Here is an 11,196-nt window from a genome sequence, read left to right on the forward strand (position 1 = left end):
TATCCAAACTGGAACTTTCATATAATGATTTTTCCTTATGTTATCCCAAATACTTATCAAAGCATTTAGCACTAGATGTCTCTGGAAATATGTATGGGTTTTGTTTTTTCCTTCCCATAGGAACGCATGCCATCCAGGGATGGGTTCTACTTACCTTACTACTGGTTTGCAATGGGGCTGCGCCAGATCATCAGCAAAAGCTTAGACTTTATATTCCTCCTGTTTAATTTTCAATCTTTTATTGTTTGAAGGTTGTAGAGAGGTTGTAGAGAGTATGGTGGCATGTCAGTTTCCCTGGCACCTGGATGAAACTGTCTATCTAGACCCGTTCCAGTCCGGTTTCCGGCCCGGATACAGCACTGAGACGGCTTTGGTCGCGTTGGTGGGTGATCTCTGGAGGGCCAGGGATGAGGTTGTTCCTCTGCCCTGGTCCTATTAGACCTCTCAGCGGCTTTTGATACCATCGACCATGGTATCCTGCTGCGCGGTTGGAGGATTGGGAGTGGGAGGCACCGTTTATCGGTGGTTCTCCTCCTATCTCTCGATCGGACGCAGACGGTGTTGACAGGGGGGCAGAGGTCGGCCCCGAGGCCCCCCACTTGTGGGGTGCCGCAGGGGTCGATTCTCTCGCCCCTTCTGTTCAACATCTATATGAAGCCGTTGGGTGAGTTCATCAGTGGCTTCGGTGTGAGGTACCAGCTGTACGCTGATGGCACTCAGCTGTACTTTTCACACGGGCCACCCCAACGAAGCTATCGAAGTGCTGTCCCGGTGTCTGGAAGCCGTACGGGTCTGGATGGGGAGAAACAGGCTCAAGCTCAATCCCTCCAAGACAGAGTGGCTGTGGATGCCGGCATCCCGGTACAGTCAGCTGAGTCCGCGGCTGACTGTTGGGGGCGAGTCATTGGCCCTGATGGAGAGGGTGCGCAACTTGGGCGTCCTCCTGGATGGACGGCTGTCTTTTGGAGATCATTTGACGGCCGTCTCCAGGAGAGCTTTTTACCAGGTTCGCCTGCTTCGCCAGTTGCGCCCCTTTCTAGACCGGGATGCCCTATGCACGGTCACTCACGCCCTCGTGACGTCTCGTCTGGATTACTGCAATGCTCTCTACATGGGGCTCCCCTTGAAGGGCACCCGGAGGCTTCAGTTAGTTCAGAATGCGGCTGCGCGGGTGATAGAGGGAGCCCCTCGTGGCTCCCATGTGACACCTCTCCTGCGCAGACTGCACTGGCTACCTGTGGCCTTCCGGATGCGTTTCAAGGTTTTGGTAACTATCTTTAAAGCGCTCCATGGCATAGGGCCGGGCTACTTATGGGACCGCCTGCTGCTACCGAATACTTCTCACCGACCTGTGCGCTCTCACAGAGAGGGACTCCTCAGGGTGCCGTCAGCCAGGCAGTGCCGTCTGGCGACACCCAGGGAAAGGGCCTTCTCTGTGGGGGCTCCCACCCTCTGGAAAGAACTCCCCCCCGGACTTCGTCAACTTCCGGATCTCCGAACCTTCCGCCGCGAGCTTAAAACACATCTATTCATCTGCGCAGGACTGGACTAGATTTTAACTTTATATTGGTTTTAAATGGGTTTTATTATTTATATTGTTTTTTTAATTATTTGGCTATGTGGAATAAGTTTTTTAATTGATATTTTATTCTGTATTATATGTACCTTTTTATTTGCCTGTGAACCGCCCTGAGTCCCTAGGGAGATAGGGCGGTATACAAATGCGATAGATAAATAAATAAATAAATAAATAAATAAATAAATAAATAAATAAATAAATAAATAAATAAATAAATAAATAAATTTTGTCTAATTTGTATTAATAATATTTCCAATGATAGTATGAATAAGAGGGGTGACAAGGGACATCCCTGTCTTACCCCCTTAGTTATACTAATCTTCTCTGTTGTTTCTCCACTTATTATTACTTTAGCCAATTGCTTCGAATAAATTGCTCTGATAATGTCTGTGAATTTCTCCCCAAAATTCATGATTTCCAATTGATTAATAAGAAAGTTCTGGTTTAAATTATCAAACGCTTTTTGAGCTTCTACAAACATTAATGCCAGCTGCTTATCTGGGTGGGCCTCATAGTATTCTAATGAATGCATAATCATCCATGTATTGTCCCTTATATGTCTATTCGGCAAAAATCCATTTTGGTCCGAATCAATAATTTCATTTAATTTTTTTTGGCTGTTTCAGCCATTATCGTTACAAATATTTTGTAGTCCACATTGAGTAGGGAGATTGCCTATAGTTCTTGGTCAAATCAATGCTTGGAGCGGGAGCAGAGAAAGGGAAGCTCAGCAGTTCTAATATGACAACACTTGTCAAAGCAGTTCAAAGAGAAGTTTTCAAAGTAATTGCAGGACATTGGAACACTATTTATTATTTCCATTTCGAGGCTGCCTGACTCCATACAACTGTCAAGTCTGAAGCACACTTTTGCTGTTGCAACCATTATCGCTTCTCAGCTTGCCAACAAACCAGAGGCAAGGGAAGGGTGAGATGGAATGTAGGCTCCAGACATAAAACAACGAAGCATGAGAGCCAAGGACACCTCAGCAGAAACCAAAGACTTTTTCTCATAACAATAGTGACATTAAATTGGACAATGCGACCTGCACTAATAGGGGTAGAATTCCATATTTTAATTATGTGGGTTTGCGTGGGAATTAGCTAGATTTGGTTTTGTCCTCAAAACCAAAATGATATACTCAATAAAGTTTTGCATTCAGAGATTGGATCGTCTCGACTGTGCTTGCTTTGGTTGGGTTTGTTAGCAGGAGGATTACAGATAAAAAAAAAGAAACAATATATATACAGTATATATCGGAGTAGTCAACCTTTTTATACCTACTGCCCACTTTTGTATCTCTGTTAGAAGTAACAGAGCATCCTTGACCGGGATGCCTTATGCACAGTCACTCACGCTCTGGTCATGTCTCGGTTGGATTACTGCAATGGGGCTGCCCTTGAGGTGCACCCGGAGGCTACAGTTAGTCCAGAATGCGGCTGCGCGAGTAGTAACGGGAGCCGCTCGTGGCTCCCATGTAACATCACTGCTCCGCAGTCTGCACTGGCTTCCTGTGGTCTTTCGGGTGCACTTCAAGATTTTGGTTACCACCTTTAAAGCGCTCCATGGCTTAGGACCCGGGTACTTACGAGACCGCCTGCTGTTACCCTATGCCTCCCACCGACCCGTACGCTCTCACAGAGAAGGTCTCCTCAGGGTGCCGTCCGCCAAACAATGTCGGCTGGCGGCCCCCAGGAGTAAGGCCTTCTCTGTTGGAGCATTGACGCTCTGGAATGAACTTCCCCCTGGCCTACGTCAAGTGCCTGATCTTCGGACCTTCCGTCGTGAGCTAAAAATACATTTATTTATTCAAGCGGGACTGGCATAATAGTTTTAATTTTAAATTGGGGTTTTTATTGTTCTGGGTTTTAAATATTAACAAAAAATTGTATGTTTTGGTAATCATTCTTTCCCATTCCTAATAGTATCTTACCAAGTTCCAATTGTTCTCTATAGATACCGTATTGTTCCCGGTCTTTTTTATATTTTGTTTTAATTTGCAGGTATGGCCACCATATCTCCTGGTTTTTTAAATCCTGTTCTAATTTTAAATTTCCAAATTCATCTAATAGTTCCAAGTACCTTACTACTTTGTTTATGTCCAATAAGGTAAAGGTAAATTATAGCTTCCATTGTTGATATCCAAACTGGAACTTTCATATAATGATTTTTCCTTATGTTATCCCAAATACTTATCAAAGCATTTAGCACTAGATGTCTCTGGAAATATGTATGGGTTTTGTTTTTTCCTTCCCATAGGAACGCATGCCATCCAGGGATGGGTTCTACTTACCTTTACTACTGGTTTGCAATGGGGCTGCGCCAGATCATCAGCAAAAGCTTAGACTTTATATTCCTCCTGTTTAATTTTCAATCTTTTTATTGTTTGAAGGTTGTAGAGAGGTTGTAGAGAGTATGGTGGCATGTCAGTTTCCCTGGCACCTGGATGAAACTGTCTATCTAGACCCGTTCCAGTCCGGTTTCCGGCCCGGATACAGCACTGAGACGGCTTTGGTTGCGTTGGTGGATGATCTCTGGAGGGCCAGGGATAGGGGTTGTTCCTCTGCCCTGGTCCTATTAGACCTCTCAGCGGCTTTTGATACCATCGACCATGGTATCCTGCTGCGCCGGTTGGAGGGATTGGGAGTGGGAGGCACCGTTTATCGGTGGTTCTCCTCCTATCTCTCCGATCGGTCGCAGACGGTGTTGACAGGGGGGCAGAGGTCGGCCCCGGGGCGCCTCTCTTGTGGGGTGCCGCAGGGGTCGATTCTCTCGCCCCTTCTGTTCAACATCTATATGAAGCCGTTGGGTGAGATCATCAGTGGCTTCGGTGTGAGGTACCAGCTGTACGCTGATGACACTCAGCTGTACTTTTCCACACCGGGCCACCCCAACGAAGCTATCGAAGTGCTGTCCTGGTGTCTGGAAGCCGTACGGGTCTGGATGGGGAGAAACAGGCTCAAGCTCAATCCCTCCAAGACAGAGTGGCTGTGGATGCTGGCATCCCGGTACAGTCAGCTGAGTCCGCGGCTGACTGTTGGGGGCGAGTCATTGGCCCCGATGGAGAGGGTGCACAACTTGGGCGTTCTCCTGGACGAACGGCTGTCTTTTGAAGATCATTTGACGGCCGTCTCCAGGAGAGCTTTTTACCAGGTTCGCCTGCTTCACCAGTTGCGCCCCTTTCTAGACCGGGATGCCCTATGCACGGTCACTCACGCCCTTGTGACGTCTCGTCTGGATTACTGCAATGCTCTCTACATGGGGCTCCCCTTGAAGGGCACCCAGAGGCTTCAGTTAGTTCAGAATGCGGCTGCGCGGGTGATAGAGGGAGCCCCTCGTGGCTCCCATGTGACACCTCTCCTGCGCAGACTGCACTGGCTACCTGTGGCCTTCCGGGTGCGCTTCAAGGTTTTGGTAACTATCTTTAAAGCGCTCCATGGCATAGGGCCGGGCTACTTACGGGACCGCCTGCTGCTACCGAATACTTCTCACCGACCCGTGTGCTCTCACAGAGAGGGACTCCTCAGGGTGCCGTCAGCCAGGCAGTGCCGTCTGGCGACACCCAGGGGAAGGGCCTTCTCTGTGGGGGCTCCCACCCTCTGGAAAGAACTCCCCCCCCGGACTTCGTCAACTTCCGGATCTCCGAACCTTCCGCCGCGAGCTTAAAACACATCTATTCATCTGCGCAGGACTGGATTAGATTTTAAATTTATATTGGTTTTAAATGGGTTTTATTATTTATATTGTTTTTTTAATTATTTGGCTGTGTGGAATAAGTTTTTTAATTGATATTTTATTCTGTATTATATGTACCTTTTTATTTGCCCGTGAACCGCCCTGAGTCCCTAGGGAGATAGGGCGGTATACAAATGCGATAAATAAATAAATAAATAAATAAATAAATAAATAAATAAATAAATAAATAAATAAATAAATAAATAAATAAATAAATAAATAAATAAATTTTGTCTAATTTGTATTAATAATATTTCCAATGATAGTATGAATAAGAGGGGTGACAAGGGACATCCCTGTCTTACCCCCTTAGTTATACTAATCTTCTCTGTTGTTTCTCCACTTATTATTACTTTAGCCAATTGCTTCGAATAAATTGCTCTGATAATGTCTGTGAATTTCTCCCTAAAATTCATGATTTCCAATTGATTAATAAGAAAGTTCTGGTTTAAATGATCAAACGCTTTTTGAGCTTCTACAAACATTAATGCCAGCTGCTTATCTGGGTGGGCCTCATAGTATTCTAATGAATGCATAATCATCCATGTATTGTCCCTTATATGTCTATTCGGCAAAAATCCATTTTGGTCCGAATCAATAATTTCATTTAATTTTTTTTGGCTCTTTCAGTCATTATCGTTACAAATATTTTGTAGTCCACATTGAGTAGGGAGATTGCCTATAGTTTTTGGTCAAATCAATGCTTGGAGCGGGAGCAGAGAAAGGGAAGCTCAGCAGTTCTAATATGACAACACTTGTCAAAGCAGTTCAAAGAGAAGTTTTCAAAGTAATTGCAGGACATTGGAACACTATTTATTATTTCCATTTCGAGGCTGCCTGACTCCATACAACTGTCAAGTCTGAAGCACACTTTTGCTGTTGCAACCATTATCGCTTCTCAGCTTGCCAACAAACCAGAGGCAAGGGAAGGGTGAGATGGAATGTAGGCTCCAGACATCAAAACAACGAAGCGTGAGAGCCAAGGACACCTCAGCAGGTGATTGCCAAAACCAAAGACTTTTTCTCATAACAATAGTGACATTAAATTGGACAATGCGACCTGCACTAATAGGGGTAGAATTCCATATTTTAATTATGTGGGTTTGCGTGGGAATTAGCTAGATTTGGTTTTGTCCTCAAAACCAAAATGATATACTCAATAAAGTTTTGCATTCAGAGATTGGATCGTCTCGACTGTGCTTGCTTTGGTTGGGTTCATTAGCAGGAGGATTACAGATAAAAAAAAAGAAACAATATATATACAGTATATATCGGAGTAGTCAACCTTTTTATACGTACTGCCCACTTTTGTATCTCTGTTAGAAGTAACAGAGCATCCTTGACCGGGATGCCTTATGCACAGTCACTCATGCTCTGGTCATGTCTCGGTTGGATTACTGCAATGGGGCTGCCCTTGAGGTGCACCCGGAGGCTACAGTTAGTCCAGAATGCGGCTGCGCGAGTAGTAACCGGAGCCGCTCGTGGCTCCCATGTAACATCACTGCTGCGTAGTCTGCACTGGCTTCCTGTGGTCTTTCGGGTGCGCTTCAAGATTTTGGTTACCACCTTTAAGGCGCTCCATTGCTTAGGACCTGGGTATTTACGAGACCGCCTGCTGTTACCCTATGCCTCCCACCGACCCGTACGCTCTCACAGAGAAGGTCTCCTCAGGGTGCCGTCCGCCAAACAGTGTCGGCTGGCGGCCCGCAGGGGAAGGGCCTTCTCTGTTGGAGCATTGACGCTCTGGAATGAACTTCCCCCTGGCCTACGTCAAGTGCCTGATCTTCGGACCTTCCGTCGTGAGCTAAAAACACATTTATTTATTCAAGCGGGACTGGCATAATAGTTTTAATTTTAAATTGGGGTTTTTATTGTTCTGGGTTTTTAAAAAATTTTATAATTTTAAATTTAAACTTTTAATTATCAGCCTTTTGTAATCTGCTAGGTTTTAATTGTTGGTTTAATTGTATATGGATTGTGTTTTATCTTTGGCTGTACACCGCCCTGAGTCCTTTGGGAGAAGGGCGGTATAAAAATTTAATAAATAAATAAATAAATAAATAAATAAAAATTTTCTAACGGTTCCACAGTAATGCGCCATGTATTGTTGTCTGCGCATGTCTCTCGCGCATCATGGATTGGGTTTGGGGAGGCGCCGGCTACCAGCTCTGCTTGTCTGTTACAGTTGGATGGTGTGGGGGGAGATGCGCAAGCTATTCTGGGACGAGGCTCTTTTGTTTGCGGTCGCACTATAGCACCATTTAGTTTCACTTACGTAACATGAACTAAACTTATGCGCGGGTGATACAAATAGTATATTTTCAGAAATTTAAATTGTCATGGGGAATTTTATGAAAACCTAATGAAAATTTTTTTAAATAATGCTATGAAATTTTTTTTAAAAGTCAATTAAATTAAAAAAAAAAGGAAAGTGCTTCAGTATCGGACAAAACCCCTACCGCCCACCATGAAAGCTGGAATGCCCACTAGTGGACAGTAGGGACCAGGTTGACTACCACTGGTACTGACTACCAAAAGAACATTATGTATTGGAGACTAAAATCCCAAAAGAGGGGGGAAAAATTCTATCAGGGCTTAAGCTCCATCTTAGCTCAGGGCCTATCACAACTGGAATTAAAATAGCACCTAGAATAATGCAAAACTTGATGTACGTAAGGAACCAGAAAATAGTTTATTAGAGTTCATATCAAAAAAGTCAATTTTTATTGCAATACCTTATGTATCAATCTAGCAGACGAATCTACCCATATACATTATCAGGTGGAGAACAGCTAAATCAAACTGACTTTCTCCTCTGCAGGCAAAGATGGTCAGTCAGCTCAATTCACTGACCAGAAACAGGGTCTGGTGATGATGGTGCCTTGCATGAGGAACTCTTTCCAAAATTACAACTTAGAGAAAACAAAATAATCAGACTGACAAGGCACAAACTCCATAATATTTTATGTGATGAAGCTACAGAACAGACGTTACGAGTTACACTGAATAAACTGGAGTGCCTGAAGGACATCAGTCTGTAGAATAGAATAGAATAGAATAGAATAAAATAGAATAGAATAGAATTCTTTATTGGCCAAGTGTGATTGGACACACAAGGAATTTGTCTTAGTGCATATGCTCTAATATATGACATCAATAATATATGGCATCAGTAAAGATGAAGCAAACAAAAATATTAAGGAATTTTAAAAACACACAAACAAAGGAAGGTGAAAAGGCTGTTGAATCTAGCTGGAAAAAGGTGGAAAAGAAGGGACCGCCTAGAACAAGGAATTCTGAGCTCCCTGCGGGCTGCTATTCCTGGAGGAATGCAAGAGAAATCAGGAAAATAATCAAATGGGAAAGACTTCTTCTTGTGCCATATCCATCATCGGACATTGGCGATCATGTTGGCAATCCTATTTTTGTCAACAGCCGCTGACGCTGAAGTGACTGGCAGAAAGCCACCCTTGCTGGTTTTCTCTGCTAATCCACCCCTCTCTGCCCCTGGTGTGTTCTGTCCTGGCACTGAAGAGCTTTCCTAAATGACTCAGACCATTGGCAGGCAACCCAAAGTTGCAGCTATGGCCCTTTTCTCAAGCATGCGTTCAGGAAAGAGGCCAGTAGGATGACCCACATAGGCAGGAAAAACTGGGTGCACAAATACAGAACAAGCAGAATGTTGGACAGAAGAATCACCAAGGGGTTGCAGCTGCCAAAATAGCTACTGCAATGCTGGGCTAGAACAATGTTGAAGTATAGCATGGAGAGCATGGAAGGGGACAGTTCCATTCTACGCCCTGGAGCTGGTTCTGGTTGCCACTGAAGACCAGATAAAAGAACCAGATATGTTTAGCCTAAAGAAGAGAAGGCTGTGGAAAGATGTCAGTGTTGTCTTTCTATTTTTGAAGGATATACATTTATTTTCTACAGCTCTTCAGGACAGCTGAAGAACCGATAGGTGGCAGCTTCCTGAGGGAGATCTAGATCTGAGATCAGGAGGAGATGCAGGGGAAGAACTTGGCTCCTGGAGCAAAGGCTGGAGGGCCATTTGTCAGGGATGTGATTCCTGCCCTGGGCAGAGGGCTGGCTGGACCAGTGGATCTCTGAGCCATTTCCAGTCCCAGGAAGCTCAAGTCCACAAGTCTCTTGTGAGGGAACCTTTAGACCCCTAAAGGGCTGTGTTCTTCGGCAATCTGCCATGGCCACTCTGGTCCTGTGGTTGTCTCTCCAGTGGCACAAACCAAAACAGCTGTGAAAGGAAGTTGGCAGCAACGGTGCAGGAGAGAGCCAGTCTGCAACTGGGGAAGGCAGCCCAGAACTGATCTGATCCAGCCCTGCCATGCAAATGCCATACCTGCACAAATCCTATGGGTGGGGGAGGAGAAGGGGCCATGGGGAGGGGCCCTCTCCTGCACACAGCCAAGCTCAGCCCCCTTCCCCCCCCAGAACTCCACACCTTAAGGAGGACGCCAATTAAGGGCTTCCGTGCAGGTGCTCTTAGGTGACAGTAACAATTTCTTTAAATGGGTCTGTGGATTGTTACAACTCCCTTAAGTGGAGCAATAAAGCAAAGCTAAAGTGATCACTGGGTGCAATGAATGAGGAGATCCACTTGCATTTTAATGGGAAGTGGGGAGGGGAGCGGTTTATGTTCTCTCCAGCCTGTAGTTCCCATTCAGGGCAACGGAGACCAAGTTGCGCAAAAGTGCCTAGTAATGAACATGCATCTGGCTGTCTCCAAACAGGGCGCAGGTTCCTGTGCCTAAGAAAGGCTGGGCAGCCTCTGGCCCTTTGTGTCCCCCATCCCCACGTGAGATTCTCCCACCTGAAGAGTTGGGGGAGGGGAGTGTGCAGAAAACAGGCAGTGCTCTCCCCTCCGAGAGGGCCCTTTACTCAGAAGTCCAGTTCTGTAACTTTTCTGAGATGGGGGGGTGGGGGAAACAGTGACCAAACCCACAGAGCATCTTTTAAGCTTCCTTCCTTCTTTTTCTCTCCTTCCCTTCTTCCCTTCCTTCCTCTCATTCATTTTCTTCCTTCTTCTCTCCCTCCTTCCCTTTCTTTCCCTCCTTCCTTCCTTTTTTCTCCTTCCTCAGTCTTTCCTTCCCCTTTCCTTTTTCTCTTCCTCCCTCCAACTCCAGACCTTCAGTCTCCTCTCCTCTCCCTCCTTTCTTACCTTCCCCTTAAATACCTTTTTTCTTTCCTTCCTTCAAGTGATTTCTTCACGCGCGTTTCTGCCGAGACCACCGGATCGAAAAAGCAAGGCGTGGCCGGGGCAGCGGGTAGCAGCGAGCCCACGGCGGCGGCGACGGCCCAAAATAAAGAGGCCAGCCCCTCCGTCCGGGTGGGAAGCAGGCACCGGGCCAAGCCTCCGAGGGGATTTGAAGCGTCTCGCTGAGAGCAGCGAGGGCGCTCATCCCGCCCCCACGTCCCCTTTCCCGGCCCCGGGCAGCCAGAACAACCGGCCCTGGGACGGTTCCCCGAGGGACGCGGCCGAGGCTTTCACGCCTCTGCTGTGGCTTCCCCGACGGGGCCGCTTCCGCGGCTGCTGACAGCCGGCAGGGCGAGATTTCCGGGGGCTCAGGAGGCTTCGGGGGCTCCCGCGACGGATGACCGCCGGCAGCCGGAGCGGAGAGGTGCCGGAGGAAGAGCGCGGGAGAAGCTGGAAGAAGCGCGACGGCAGCCCCGGGAGAACCAGGCGGGAGACCTCGGAAGGCGGCGGAGGATCCCCGCAGAGCCCTCGAGGCTTCCGGCGGGAGACATCCCGCGACGGATGACATCCCGGCGGTATCCGTCACGGGATGTCGGCCTCCGGGCTGCCGGCGGGCTCGGACTGCATGCTGCCCCTCGCCCTCCCAGGCCGGATGTAGCGCAGCAGCCAC

This window comes from Ahaetulla prasina, chromosome 15 (assembly GCF_028640845.1).
Source record: "Ahaetulla prasina isolate Xishuangbanna chromosome 15, ASM2864084v1, whole genome shotgun sequence".
NCBI lineage: Eukaryota > Metazoa > Chordata > Lepidosauria > Squamata > Colubridae > Ahaetulla > Ahaetulla prasina.